The sequence below is a fragment of the Choloepus didactylus genome, chromosome X (genome assembly GCF_015220235.1).
Source record: "Choloepus didactylus isolate mChoDid1 chromosome X, mChoDid1.pri, whole genome shotgun sequence".
Lineage (NCBI taxonomy): Eukaryota > Metazoa > Chordata > Mammalia > Pilosa > Megalonychidae > Choloepus > Choloepus didactylus.
In genome coordinates this window covers 96,871,080-96,887,351 of record NC_051334.1, presented here as the reverse complement: position 1 = coordinate 96,887,351, position 16,272 = coordinate 96,871,080, and the positions used below count along the sequence as shown (strand labels likewise).

At 38.7% G+C, this 16,272-nt stretch overlaps 1 pseudogene; it reads right to left on the bottom strand.

Annotated features, from left to right (window-relative positions):
* Nucleotides 1-1,183: 1,183 nt before the first annotated feature.
* Nucleotides 1,184-3,111, bottom strand: LOC119523688 (annotated as a pseudogene).
* Between the last annotated feature and the right edge of the window lie 13,161 nt (nucleotides 3,112-16,272).

Sequence of the window (16,272 nt, the reverse complement as noted above, 5' to 3'; positions counted from 1 at the left end):
TGATGAATCACAGTATGTTATGGCTAAATATATCTGCTCTTTTTTATATAACTGTCACCCAGGATGATAAAAAATCTTTAAATATATATTTCATGTAGGTAATAGCTTCTTTGCATATCTCTCTTCAAAAACTACTTTATAGCAGTATATAAATAGGTTACCTACATGTTTAATTTTATAATTCTGCCCCAAAATTATAGATCTATTTCATTTTCATAACATATCAGTTTTGCCCAACATTAATAAAGCTGACAAACTGTTGAAATGGAAATGCTTTTGTCTTCCACAATAGAAGTAGCAATTTTGACAGAAAAAAAAACCTACAGTAGCATTCTTCAGTTGTTTAACCTGAGCATTTGGCCTACTAAGAGTAGCAGCTTTTTTTCCCTTCATGCATGCTCACATCCACACCACCTCTGCACACACACAGTTTGAGCACATGCTTCAGATGCTGGTAGGCCACAGTGTGCTTCCCATTGCTCTAATCAAGTGGGAAGCAGTGTAGCTAATGACTAACCACACTATGTACACAACTAGCAAACACCTTAAGGCAACCATTGCAATGAGGGGTTAACTTGCAGGGCAGATTTACTGTTCTAGATCAAGTCAGCCTGTATATACATATGTGTATGTATATCTATATGTGTACATTTATAGTTTTCTATTTCTTAACCCTCCAAAACAATGTTTTATTTTTTTTGTATTTTGTGCAAATTTCTAAATATTCTACCACTTAAGGCAAAGAGTTTGCATTAAGAAAGTTCAGAAAATAGGCTTATGTTTATCCAAAAGCATTTCACCTTGCACATCACTTTTTTTATGCACACAACTTTGAAGTGTGGATGCTGGGTCCCCAATATTTAAAAAAGTCATTTCTAAAGACAAACACAAGTTTTTGAGGGGAAAAAAATGATGTGAAGTATAGATACTGGACTTCCAATATCTATCTAAGAAAATCTTTTCTTATTGACAAACACAAGTCTTAAGGAGAAAAAAAGGACCAGAAGAAGCAGCTTCAAAACTGCAAAGAAGCAAAGTAAAGTGAAAAATAAAAACTCAAGTTTACTAATACTGAAACTTTCAACAGGCAAAGTTTCATCTTTTTAGAATCTTAGAGCAACTCATTTGGAATTTTAAATAAATAAGCTTAAGTTTATTCGCATCTTCTGGTCCCAGCAGAGTTTTAGTGCCATGACTCTGCTTGCTGTTGGTCAAATTCACCGATTAGTCTTTTGATGTGAGCCAGCTTGTTATGAAGATACTCGCATCTATATTTTTCTTCATGGTAATTAGGACTAAACTGCTTGTTCTTCTGTTATTCTTGTAAAACTTCTTCATGAACATTCTGATACTCTTTTGAGCCTGGAGAAAGGTGCTTTCACTGTGCATCCAGTTTGATAAATCTGCTAGCTACAGTCTCCATCCTGGCATGCAAGGCCCTGTACTGCTCATATTCAGCATTGAAGTCATCCTTGTAATTCTGGCATTGCTCATAGGAGAAAATAGCAATATATTTTATCAAATAATCTGGGAGTTAAATTGTTGAAGAAGGCTCCATAGAGGCAGTGCAACTCTCTTTAACTCCTTCATTGGAATTTGGACTGGAGTTATTTGGCTTGGCAATTTCCTTTCATCTTTTAAGGTCCTCCTCCTTTTCCTCAACAGTCTAAATGGCATGCTTTTTATTTGGTCCTTTTCCTTGTGATTTTAGATTTCTTTTTGGACTTTTTGTGAGATATTGAATGGTTTTCTTCCATAGGCTTTGGACACTTTAGTAGAACTGAACCAGGTAAGGTTTCCAGAGAAGTCCTAGAGGTGTATTTGTCTTGTTGGTCCTCATAGATACTACCATTTTGACTAAAACTGTCAACAGGTAGGTCTTGAGTTCCCTGGCCTTCTGGAGTGCTAGGGGAATTGGAGTTAGAAATTACAGTCTGAGGAGGTTTTGAGATGAGCAGGTGTGTTGAAGGCAGCAGTGGAGTGGTGGGAATGGGAGCAGCTGCAGAGGGCAGTGGAGACCTGCACCAGACTTTTCACTGGTGGGATTCAAATGACCATTTAATGTTGATGGTACTCTATTTGACAGGTGAGATGTTCAAGCTTTTTTAGTCATTAAAGGATCAATGAAATCGGAATCCAAAAGCCATTTCTGAGAAGGAGAAAATGCAGCGTTTCTATTAGAACATAGGGGAGATTCTGAACGGCTGGTGCCAGCAGCATTCTGAGATGGATTTAGTTTTCTAGGGGGAGCTGACTCCAATGACCATCTGTCTATTTCACTGTATCTGGGCCAATCTCTTTGAAGCTCTTTAAAAACATAATCCTTTAAGGTATATAAGAGATCCTTAGGATTCAGATTGGCTACCTGTTGCAGAATTGCTCCGAGGGAGTTCTTCTCTTTTGGTTGACGCCATCTTTCTGCAATCAAGCAAGCAGCTCAGGTTTCTTGTAGGCCTTCAGTGCCAGTAAGTGAATCACTCTGTCCCTATATGGCCGCTGAGAAACACTGCTGCTGCTCTGTGTCTTTCGAATCATGTTTGCAGAGTTCATGGGAGTTGACCTTTTCCTCTCAGGCACTGCATCTGAAACAGCTTGAGGTGCTTTCCAAATTTGCACTCTTTTCCCTACATATGGTCCACCAGGTTTGATGACTTTTGTGCTACGGTTGTGGGATTCCTCCTCTGCCTGGGTCATTCTTTCTCGTGTCATCTGATACATGTCGTTTGTTGCACAAACTGTTATTTTATCTTGTATAAATCCCAGGCAATTGAGCTGGGAGGCTCCAGAGCTGGAGAAAGTTTGCTGGATGCAGTCAAAGCTGCCTTAAGGGTTGTCCTTTCCCACATTTGACAGATAGAAGTTAAAGTTATGTACTTCATTGTGGGGATCATTTCTGGGAGTTTTGACAAGCCCTTGGAGCCCTTGGAACTGAATTGAAGGTCGAAAAGGAATTAAATTATTGTTGCTCTGGTAGGTCTCGAGAGCCTGGATCGCCGTCTCACTGAGCTTCACATGAAGTACAGTGATGTTGTCCTGCCCCAGCCATCCACAGGACAGCCTGCAGTGCTGCTCCTCCCATAGGCCCGCCGCCCCCTCCCCTCCTGCCACCATCTTAGACTCCCAGGGGTGCCACCACCACCACCTCTACTGAGGCCGCTGCTGCTCGGGCTTCTGCAGCTGCCGCCACAGCTACGGCCATCCTGTTGCTGACATAGTGTCATATACTGTGGATAGCCAGACTTGGAGCTTTCACTGCTGCCACCCGCCCCACCTTCCCAAAGAACCACTTTTGAACATGTTTGCCTTCAATGTGGCACTGATACTTATAATCTCATTAATGAATCATTACCACTGTCCATTCCCATACCTTTAAGTTCACCCTCCTTATCATGCCTGTAAATATGAGGTTATCATTCCCCCTTCACTAGCATCTTTTATCTCTAGGACCCCTGTATTTTACATTTTAAGACATTGATTTTATACTCTTTGGGGGTTCATAGTAGTGGTAACATACAGGATATCGCCTTTTGTGTCTGGCTTATTTCACTCAGCATTATGTCTTCCAGGTTCATCCATTTTGTCATATCTTTCAGGACCTCATTCCTTCTTACTGCTGCATAGTATTCCATTGTATGCATGTAATACATTTTGTTTATCCACTCATCTGTTGAAGGACACTTGAGTTGTTTCCATCTCTTTGCAATTGTGAACAATGCCACTATGAACATCAGTGTGCAAATGTCTCTTCATGTCACTGCTTTCAGATCTTCTGGGTATATACTGAGAAGTGAAATTGCTGAATCATAGGGTAACTCAATATGTAGTTTTATAATAACTGCCAAAATGTCTTCCACAGCAGCTGTACAGTTATACATTCCCACCAGCAATGAATAGGAGTTCCAATTTCTCCACATCCTCTATAGCATTTGTTGTTTCCCATTTGTTTATTGGCGATCATTCTTATTGGTGAGAGATGATATCTCGTTGTGGCTTGACTTAGATTTCCTTAATGTCTAGTGAATATGAACATATTTTCAAGTGCTTTTAGCCATTTTCATATCTTTTGCCCATTTTATAATTGGGCTTTTTGTACTATTGACTTCGAGTTGTAGGATTTTTTTATATATGCAGATTCCATCTCTTGTCAGATATATGGTTTCCAAATATTTTCTCCTAGTCTGAAACTGTAAATCCTCCCAATTCATTCTTCTTTTTCAGAATGTTTTTGCAATTTGTGACCCCTTCCTTCCAAATAAATATGAAAACTAGCTTTTTGCAAAGTATGTTTTTGGAAATTTGGCTGAAATTGCATAGAATCTGTAGATCAGTTTGGGTAGAATTGACATCTTATCAACATTTAGCCTTCCTATCCATGAACACGGAATATCTCTCCACCTTTTCAGGTCCCATTTTGACTTCTTTTAGCCAAGTTATTTAATTTTCTGTGCAGAGATCTTTTACATCTTTAGTTAAGTTTCTTCCCAGGTACTTGATTTTTAAAATTTTTATTCTGAGTGAAATTTTTTCTTGAGTGTCTCTTCAGTTGAGTCACTACTAGTGTATACAAACATTACAGACTTTGCACAATAATCTTGTATCCTACCATTTTGCTGAATTTGTTAATTAGCTCAAGTAGCTGTGTCATTGATTTATCAGGATTTTCCAAACATACAATCATGTAATCAGCAAATAATGACAGTTTTACTTCTTCCTTTCCAATGTGGATGCATTTTAATCTTTTTTTTTCTGCCAGATTGCTCTGGCTAGAACTTCTAGCACAATGTTGAACATTAATGGTGACTATGGGCATCCTTGTCTCATTCCCAATATTAGGCAGAAGGCTTTCAATCTCTCACTGCCAAGTGCTATGCTACTTGTGAGTTTTCCATATATGCCCTTTATCATACTGAGGAAGATTCCTTCACATCCTACCTTTTAAAGTGATTTTATCAAAAAAGGATGCTGAACTTTTTTAATCCTTTTTCAGCAGCTATTGAGATTATCATTTGCTTTTTCACTTTTGATTGGTTAATATGCTGTATTATATTGATTGATTTTCTTATGTTGAACTACACTTGCATGACTGGAATGAGCCCCACTTGGTCATGGTTTATGATAATTTTAATGTGTCTTTGGATTCAATTTGCAAGTATTTTCTAGAGAATTTTTGCATCTATACTCATTAGGGAGATGGCCCTGTAGATTTCCATTTTTTAAAATTCAGTTTTATTGAGATATATTCACATATCATACAATCATCCATGGTGTACAATCAACTGTTCACCATACCATCTTGTAGTTGTGCATTCATCACCCCAATCTATTATTTGAACATTTTCCTTACACCAGAAAGAATCAGAATCAGAATAAAAAATAAAAATAAAAAAAGATCACCCAAATCACTTCCCCATCCCACCCTATTTTTCATTTAGGTTGTATCCCCATTTTTCTACTCATCCATGCATACACTGGATAAGGGGAGTAAGATCCACAGGGTTTTCACAATCACTCTGTCACCCATTGTAAGCTACATTGTTATGCAATCATCTTCAAGAATCAAGGCTACTGGGTTGGAGTTTGGTAGTTTTAGGTATTTACTTCTAGCTATTCCAATATATTAAAACCTAAAAATTGTTATCTATATAGTGCATAAGAATGTCCACCAGAGTGACCACTTGACTCCATTTGAAATCTCTCAGCCACTGAAGCTTTATTTCGTTTCATTTTGCATCCCCCTTTTGGTCAAGAAGATGTTCTCAATCCCATGATGCCAAGTCCAGGTTCATCCCCAGGGGCCATAGCCTGCATTGCCATGGAGATTTACACCCCTGAGAGTCAGGTCCCATGTAGGGGGGAAGGCAGCACGATCACCTGCCAAGGTGGCTTTGTTCGAGAGAGAGGGCCACATCTGAGCAACAAAGAGGCACTCAGGGGGAGACTCTTAGGCAAAATTATAAGCAGGTTAAGCCTCTCCTTGCAGCAACAAGCTTCATAGGGGCCAGCCACAAGACAGAGGGTTCAGCACATCAAGCTGTCAGTCCCCAATGTTTGTGAGAACATCAGCAACAATCCAGGTGAGAAAGTCCAACACCTCTGCATTCTCCCCCAGCTCTTCAGGGGTTCCCTGAATATATATTTTTATTCTCCACCCAAATTACTTTAGGATGTGTTGCTATTTCATTCTAATCTATACAGACATACCATAGCACTTTTCTTATTCAAAGTTCCATGTAATTGTAGTGCTTGAACAAACTGACTGTAGGAGTTATATTGTTTAGAAATATAGATCCTACACCAAATAAACATCTCTTCCCTTGGTCTCACATGGAAGTTGAAGTTTGAACATAGTCAGCTTCAACCTTTACCCTTTGGCCCAATTTGCACTAGTCTTAACCAGATCTTCTTTATTCATATCTCTAATTGAAGACTGAGCTCTATTTCATCTATTTTTTGTTTTTTTTTTAACAGTTGCTGTATGCATTAATACTGATATTCATGTTTGCTGAGCTCTAGCTCTGAGTTTCAGGTGTAACACAGATACCCAAAGTTACAGAGACCAATCAGGTTATACATTAAGAGATCAACATCTCAGAGTTTGGAGATAGCCATTACAATTAGGGAATAGATTTGACTGCTGTAAGATCTTACAATCTAGGGACCATTACAATAATCATTTCCTTCTTAGGCTATGTTCTAAGATTCAATTCTGAGTTTACACATTGTAGTTAGTCCATATTGGTGAGGAATTATAGTGTTTGCCTTGGTTTCTGGCATACTTCACTCAACATGAGGATCCATTCACCTCATTGCGTGTCTCACAGCTTCACTCCTTTTCATAGTTGCTCAATAATCCATTGTATGCATACACCCTAGTTCACCATTCTGTTCTTCAGTTAGTGTACCCTTAGGCCATCTCCACCCATTACAAATCATGAATACTGCCTCTATAAACACCAGTGTGCAAGTGTCCATTCTTGTCTCTGTTCTCAGATCTTCCAAATACATACTCCATAATGAGGTTGTAGGACCTTATGGCCCCACATACTTAGCTTCTTGTGGAGTCACCACAGTGACCTCCAGAAAGGTTATACCATTCTGCCTCCTTATCAAGAGTAAATAGGTATATCCGTCTCTCCATGTATTCTCCAGCACTTTTACCTCTATTTATATTTTTCCCACAATCTTACAAAGATATATTCACATAACATACAGCCATCCACAGTATACAATCAGTTGTCCATGGCATCATCACATAGTTGTACATTTATCACCACAGTCAGCACTTGAACTTATTGATTTTTATGGAAAAGTGTGGGGGTTTTTTGGTGAATAATAAAAAAGATAATAAAAAGAAAAAGAAAAATGTCATACAATACAATATAATAATGAGGACAAAAAACAATACCACTACCAAACATCCCATATCCCTCCCTTATATCCCCCTCTCACACATATTTAACTTTGGTATATTGCCTTTGTTACATTTAATGGAAGCATATTACAATGTTACTGATGACCATCAACTCCAGTTTGCTTTGATTATGTTTTTCCCAAATACCATCCATTTTTCAACACTCTGCATGGTTGACATTCATTTGTTCTCCCACATGTGAGAACATTTTTGTATTTGTACATTTAGTAACAGTAATTGGCCATGCCAGTTTTTGCCAAGTTATGCAGTCCCAGTCTTCATCATCTATCTTTACCTCTGGTGTCATACAGTCCCCTATCCCACCTCTTTCAGCTTTACTCACAGACATATTTCTTTCATGTACTTACAATATTGTGCTACCATTACACAGTATTATGCTAGGATCTATGCAATCAATCCTGCTGAACACTTCTGTAGTCCTAAAGCATCAAATGCCTGATCTCTACCCTCTTTCTATCTCCTGGTAGCCTTTGTTATCAGGTTTTAACTCAAAGTTTGCTCATTAGTGTTATTTCATATTAGTGAAACCACACAGTATTTGTCCTTTTGTTTCTGCCTAACTTCATTCAATGTAATGTCCTCAAGGTTCATCCATGTTATTATATTTTCCGTCTCTTGGTTCTGTCTTACAGCTGCATAATATTCCATCATGTATATATACCACAGTTTGTTTATCCACTCTTCTGTTGATGGACATTTGGGCTGCTTTCATCTATTGGCAATCATGAATAATGCTGCAATAAACATTGGTTTACAAATGTCTGTTTGTGTCTTTGCTTTCAGTTCTTTTGAGTATATACCTAGCATTGGAGTAGCTGAGTCATATGGCAAATCTATACTTAGCTTCCTGAGGAACCTCCACACTGTCTTCCAGAGTGGTTGCACCATTCTGCATCCCCACTAGCAATGGATAAGTGTGCCTCTTTCTCCACATCCTCTCCAGCACTTGTCATTTCCTGTTTTTTGGATAATGACTATTCTGGTAGGTGTGAGATGGTATCTCATTGTGGTTTGGATTTGCATTTCCCTAATAGCCAGTGAAGTTGAGAATTTTTTCATGTTTTTGAGACATTTGTATTTCCTCTTTGGAAAAGTGTCTGTCTATGTCTTTTGTTCATTTTTTAATTGGGTTGTTTGTCTTTCTTTTTTTGATTTGTAGGATTGCTACATATATTAGGAATATTAAGCCCTTATCTGATATGTGGTTTCCAAATATTGTCTCCCATTGTGTAGGCTGCCTTTTTACTTTTCTGACAAAGTCCTTTGATGTACAAAAGTGTTTGATTTTGAGGAGATCCTATTTGTCTATTTGTTCTTTGGTTGCTCATGCTTTGGGTGTAAGGTCTAGGAAACCACCTCCTATCACAAGATCTTTAAGATAGTACCTTACAGTTTCTTCTAAGAGTCTTATGGTCTTAGCACCTATGTTTATGTCTTTGATCCAATTAGAGTTAATTTTTGTATAAGGTGTGAGGTAGGAGTCCTCTTTCATTCTTTTGGAAATGGATATCCAGTTCTCCAAACACCATTTATTGAAGAGGCTGCTCTGTCTCAGTTCATTTGGCTTGACTGCCTTACCAAAGATCAATTGTCCATAGATGCAAGAGTCTATTTCTGAACACTCAATTGGATTCCATTGTTCAGTATCTCTGTCCTTATGCCAGTACCATGCTGTTTTGAGCAATATAGTTTTGTAATATGCTTCAAAGTCATGTAGGGTGAGACCTCCCACTTCATTCCCCTTTCTCAAGAAATTTTTGGCTACTCGGGGCACCTTGCCCTTCCAAATAAATTTGGTTATTGGTTTTTCTATTTCTGCAAAGTAAGTTGTTGGGATTTTAATTGGTATTGCATTGAATCTGTAAATCAGTTTAGGTAGAGTTGACATCTTAATTATATTTAGACTTCCAATCCATGAACATGGTATGTTCTTCCATTTTTTTAGGTTCTGTTCAATTTCTTTTAGCAGTTTCTTTTTTTAAAATTCATTTTATTGAGATATATTCACATACCATGCAGTCATACAGAACAAATCATACATTCAATTGTTCACAGTACCATTACATAGTTGTGCATTTATCCCCAAAATCAATCCCTGACACCTTCCTTACCACACACACAAAAATAACAAGAATAATAGTTAAAGTGAAAAAGGGCAACTAAAGTAAAAAAAAAAAAAAACAATGGGTGCCTTTGTTTGTTTGTTTTTTTCCTTCCCCCATTTTTCTACTCATCCATCCATAAACTAGACAAAGGGGAGTGTAGTCCATATGGCTTTCCCAATCACATTGTCACCCCTCATAAGCTACATTTTTATACAATTTTCTTCAAGATTCATGGGTTCTGGGTTGTAGTTTGATAGTTTCAGGTATCTACCACCAGCTACCAATTCATTAGAACCTAAAAAGGGTTGTCTATATTTTGTGTAAGAGTGTCCACCAGAGTGACCTCTTGGCTCCTTGTGGAATCTCTCTGCCACTGAAGCTTATTTCATTTCCTTTCACTTCCCCCTTTTGGTCAAGTAGATGTTCTCCATCCCATGATGCCATATCTACATTCCTCCCTGGGAGTCATATTCCATGTTGCCAGGGAGAGTCACTACCCTGGGTGTCTGATCCCATGTAGCGGGGAGGGCAGTGATTTCACCTGCCAAGTTGGCTTAGGTAGAGAGAGAGGGCCACATCTAAGCAACAAAGAGGCATTTGGGAAGAGGTTCTTAGGCAAAATTATAGGCAGGCCTAGCCTCTCCTTTGCAGCAACAGTCTTCCCAAGGGCAAGTACTGTGGTAGAGGGCTCAACCCATCAAAGCACCAGTTCCCTATGTCTGTGAGCACATTAGTAACTATTGAGGTGGGGCAGGCCAATACCCCTGCATTCTCCACCAGCTCCTCAAGGGTGCTCTGCATATTATTTTTCCTTGTTTTTTTTAATTAACTCTTTTTGTAAATAAACTGTATAAAAAATTAAAAAAAAATTAAAAAATACATACACTTAAAGCACATTCAAACAGACCATAATAAGGGAGTAAGAAAAAGTCAACTAATCTAAGATAACTACTTTACTTCCAACATGTTCCTACTCTACCCCAAGAAAGTAACTTAATATAGCAACATTTCTGTGGATTTGTTCCTACTATACCCATCAGAAATTAACAGACCATAGTCATTCCTGGGCATTCCCAGAATGTTAAATTTACCTACGATAGCTTATCTGTTCTTATTGGATTATCATTCCCCCTTCCTTAATTGCTCTCTATCACTAGTTCCCTTGCATTCTACATTATAAACCACTCATTTTATGTTTTTCAATGTTCACATTAGTGGTGGCATATATTTCTCTTTTTGTGCCTGGCATATTTCACTCAGCATTATGTCTTCAATGTTTTAGCAGTTTCTTGAAATTTCTTTTATAGGTCTTTTGTGGCCTTCATTAAGTTTATTCCTAAATACTTGATTCTTTGGTTGCTATTGTAAATGGATTTAAATTTATTCTTCTTGTTGCACATTGCTTGTGTATAGAACACTACAGATTTTTGCATGCTGATCTTGTAGCCTGCCATTTTGCTGTATTCATTGATTAGCTCTAATAGCTTTGCTGTAGATTTTTCTGGATTTTCTACATATAGAATCATGTCATCTGCAAATAGTGAAAGTTTTACTTCTTCCTCTCCAATTTGGATGCCATTTATTTCTTTTTCTTGCATGATTGCTCTGGCTAGAACTCCCAGTGCAATGTTGAATAACAATGGTGACAATGGGCATCCCTGCCTTGTTCCAGATCTTAGAGGGAAAGCTTTCAGTCTCTCCCCATTGAGTACAATGTCAGCTGTGGGTTTTTCATATATTGCCTTTACCATATTGAGAAAATTCCCTTCTATTCCTATCCTTTGAAGTGTTTTCATCAAGAAAGGATTTTGAATTTTGTCAAATGCCTTTTCTGCATAGATCAAGCTGATCATGTGGTTCTTCTGTTTTGATTTATTGATGTGGTGTAGTACTTTAATTGATTTTCTTATGTTGAACCAGCCTTGCATACCTGGAATAAATGCAACTTGGTCATGTTGCATAACTCTTTTAATGATGTGCTGCTGGAATAGATTTGCAAATATTTTGTTGAGGATTTTTGCATCTATATTCATTAAAGAGATTGGTCTATAATTTTCTTTTTTGTAGTATCTTTGATTTTGGGATTAGTGTGATGTTGGCCTCAAAGAATTAGTTTCATAGCTTTCCCTCCTCTTCAAAGTTTTTGAAGAGTTTGAGCTCAATTGGTGTTAATTCTTTCTTGAATGTTTGGTAGAATTCAAATGTGAAGTCATCTGTTCCTGGGCTTTTCTTTGTTTGGGAGATTGCTGATGACTGACTCAATCCCTTTGTTTGTGATTGGTTTGTTGAGGTCCTCTATTTCTTCTCAGGTCAGTGTTGGTTGTTTATACTTTTCTAGGAAGTTGTCCATTTTGTGTAAGTTTTCCAGTTTATTAGTGTATAGTTGCTTATAGTATCTTCTCATTATCTGATTAGGCAGCACTTTTTCTTCCATTGTTTCCATTGTATTTGGTGTATTGCTGCTCTCTTGCCACCTTCAGGTGTTGCTCCTTCTCTTCAGCATTTGAAAATCTGATTAGTCTAGGTCTCAGATTGTGTTTTTTGGGATTGTTCTACTTGGAGTTCATTGGGCATCTTTTATTTGCATATTTATGTCATTTAGAAGGGTTTGGACATTTTTACCAACCATGTCTTCAAATACTTTTTATAGCCCTTTACTTTTCACCTTCAGAGGCACCAACACCCTCACCAACCATGTCTTCAAATACTCTTTGCAGCCCTTTACTTTTCACCTTCAGAGGCACCAATGATCCAGCCTTTCACTTTCAATTTCTTTGTGTCCCTGTGTCTAAGATGAATCTCTTGTATGCAGCATATTGATGGTTCATTTTTTTTGGTCCATTCTTTGAATCTATATCTTTTAATTGGGGAGTTTAATCCATTTACATTCAATGTTATAAACATGAAGGCATTTCTTGAAGCAGCCATCCTATCCTTTGGTTTATGTTTGTCATATATATTTTTCCCTTTCTCTATTAATATCCTTTAATGTACCCATACTGAATCACTTTACTACTGAACCTTTCTCCATGTCTCTCTCTCCTTTCTTTGTTTCTCTGTCTGTAGGGCTCCCTTTAGTATCTCCAGTAGGGCAGGTCTCTTGTTAGAAAATTCTTTCAGCATTTGTTTGTCTGTGAAAAATTTAAGCTCCCCCTCAAATTTGAAGGAGAGCTTTGTTGAATAAAGTATTCTTGATTGGAAATTTTTCTCTCTCAGAATTTTAAATATGTCATGCCACTGCCTTCTTGCCTCCAAGGTGGCTGCAGAGTAGTCACTACTAAGTCTTATGCTGTTTCCTTTGTATGTGGTGAATTGCTTTTTTCTTGCTGCTTTCAGAACTTACTCCTTCTCTTCTGTATTTGGCAGTGTGGTCAGAATGTCTCTGAGTGGGTTTATTTGGATTTATTCTATTTGGAGTTCACTGGGCATTTATGATTTGTGTATTTATGGTGTTTGGAAGATTTGGGAAGTTTTCCCCCAACAACTTCTTTGAATACTCTTCCTAGACCTTTACCCTTCTCTTCCCCTTCTGGAACACCAATGAGTCTTATATTTGGATGTTTTATATTATCTATCATATCCCTGAGGTCCATTTCAATTTTTTTTTTATTTTTTCCCCATTCTTTCTTTTGTTCTTTCATTTTCCATTCTGTCATCTTCCAGGTCACTGGTTCGTTGTTCAACTTCCTGTAGTCTTGTACTATGAGTATCCAGAATCTTTTCAATTTGTTCAACAGTTTCTTTAATTTCCATAAGATCATCTATTTTTCTTTATTTACTCTTGCAATGTCTTCTTGATGCTCCTCTAGGGTCTTCTTGATGTCCTTCATATCCTGTGCCATGCTCTTCTTCATGTCCTTTATATCCTGTGCCATGGTCTCATTGTTCATCCTTAGTTCTTTGATTAATTGCTCCATGTACTGTGTCTCCTCTGATCTTTTGATTTGGGTGCTTGGGCTTGGGTTATCTATTTAGTCTGGTTTTTCAATATGCTTTAAAATTTTCTGTTTTTGGCCTCCTGGCATTTGCTTAACTTGATAAGGTTCTTTTAGGATTTGTAGACTGATTGAAATCCTTATCTCTAATTTGTTGGATCTACAGCTTCATGGAGTACACTTTCTCTAACTAACCAGCAGGTGGCATCCGCAAGCCACCTGTTTCCCTCAAGCCAGTTCTCCCCCAATTTGTCTTTGTGGTGAGTGGGAGAGTGAGTCTTGTGGGGTCCAATTGGTGCACCAAGCTTGTGTGTATAGTTGGTGTTGCCTGCCCTGTATATGGGGCATGTGTCTGGGTGGTCAGGGAGGGGGGTGGCTCTAACAATCAAATCTCCCTGGTGTTCCTGGAGTTTTAAAGCTGCTGCAATAGTCTAATACTTCAGTTCAGTCCTGCCACAGTTTGTCTCTGCCACTGATGCACAAGTCCTTGTTATTGGCATATGGCCCCTGAGACTTGTGAGTGGGTCCCTCTTCCAGGCTGTGCACCCCCAGGTCCTCTGTTGAGGGAAGACTGTGCTATGTCACAGGTGAGTGCCATCCTCCCGGGGCAGTTCTGGGCTACAGGGCTATGTAGGGAGGCTCCCAGTCTGCTGAAAAGATGGCTGAATGGGGCATGTTAATTCACACTGCTCTGCCTTCCCAACTCTGGGACAACCAGCTGAGGGTGCAGAGAAGGCTAATGTCCATGCCTGATTTTGTGGTGAGCACATGTTATTGGTAGCACTTCCATCACACTGGGTTGTCTGGGGCAGCTCTGGGCTATGGGGCTGGCGATGGGCAGGAGTGTTTCCTGTCCACCAGGATGATGGCTGTGAGAGGACACCCCCCTTTTCTTGAGAAGTTGTGGTGTTTAGTGAATTTTCTCAGCCACTAGATTATTGCCTTTTGTCTCAGAGCTCTCTTAGTTCTGCTCTTGTCTTGACCTGCCCAAATTGCAAGTCTTTGAGGCTTTCTGTATTGAGCTTCTTAGAATAATTGTTTTAGATAAAGAAAAAAAGGATAAAAAAAAGGGCCTTCCTTGCGGATCTAATGGGTTATTGAAATGCTAAGAGACAATGCAGTTAGGGCCATTAAGGAAAGCTCCAGGGGGGCAGAGAGACAAGTTTTTCTTCTGGATTTGCATATAAGCTTCAGGGCCTGAGCTTTGCCCTTCTCCTTTCTATGCTCACCAGAACTCCAAAAAGCATCTGCTTTGATTTTTAGGTTTTTCTTGCTGTATTTGCTATCTGTGTCTCCTCTCTGCTGGGCTGGCTGCTCTCTCTGGTGTCTGGTCTCAGTCTATCTATGATTGGAGTTTGGATCAGTAGAATGAGTTTCTGATAGGAGCCACCACTGCAGTTCTCCCTCCTCATTCCCAGCACTGATGGCCCCTCCTTCCATGGGACTGAGTCTGGCAGGGAGGGGCACAGGTCCCCTGGCTGCAAAAACTTACAGATTTCACTGATCTCAGCGGTTCCATGTGTTCATGAGTGTTGTATGAAGTATGCCCAAAGTCAAATTACTCTGTGGTGCCCAGTCCATGCAGTTCCTGGCTTTCTACCTACTTCCCTGGAGGAGTAACTAAAACACATACCTCACCATTCCACCATCTTGCCCTGCCTCCCCCAGTCTTTATTTCTTTACTCCTCTTTGAAGAACAGTTTATTTTCCTTTCTTTTCAGACTGAAGAACTTCCTCTAGCATTGTTTGTAGGGCTGATCTAGTGGTGATGAACTTCCTCAGCTTTTGTTTCTCTGAGAGTGTCTTAATTTCACTCTCATTTTTCAAAAAAATTGTCACTGAATATTAAATTCTTGGCTAGCAGTTGTTTCTTTTCAGCACTTTAAGTATTTTAACCTACTGCCTTCTTGTCTTCCTGATTTCTAATGAGATACTGGTACTCAATCTAATTGGAACTCCCTTATTCATAACACATTGCTTTTCTCTTGCAGTTTTCAGAGGTCTCTTCTTGTCCTTTACATTCAATACTGTGAGGACTATATCATGGGGTGCATTTTTCTTTATATTTATCCTGTTTGGTGTTCTCTGGACTTCTTGGATGTTCATATTCAGATCTTTTGCTAAGTTAGGAAAGTTCTTTCTATTTCTTGGAATATTCCCTATGCCCCCTTTTCTCCATGTTCCCCTCTGGGACTTTCATACTGTATATATTGGTGTGCTTGATGGTGTCCCAGAAGAGTCTTGGGTTATTTGTACTTTTAATATTTCTTTTTTCTTCCTCAGCCTGACTCTTTCCAAGTGCCTTGTCTTCATGTTACTGCTTCTTTCTGCTTCCAGCTCCAATATGGTTTTGAAACCCTCCTGGCATTTTTAATTTCAGTTATTGTGGTCTTCAACTCCAGTAGTTCTGTGTTTGATATAGGGGCATACAGCCCTGAGCTTTATACATGCATGAATTCTTGTAATCATCACGCTAATAAGATAATGAACAGTTCCAACACCCCAAAACTTTCCTTATGCTGCTCTCTTTGTAGGCAAACCTTTTCCCAGCACTAATCCCCGACAACCATTGTCCCTTGTAGAATCATCTTTTCCGGTCATATAAATGGAATCACACAATACATAGCCCTTTCAGTCCAGCTTCTTTTACTTAGTGAAATGCATTCAAGATTAATTAATTATTAATTAATAGTACTGAGTAACAGTGTTCTGTTGTATGAATGTATAAAAAGGGCATCTGGACTGTTTCTACTTTCTTCTGATTAGTAAAAAATATGGAATAAATATTTGAGTGCAGGTT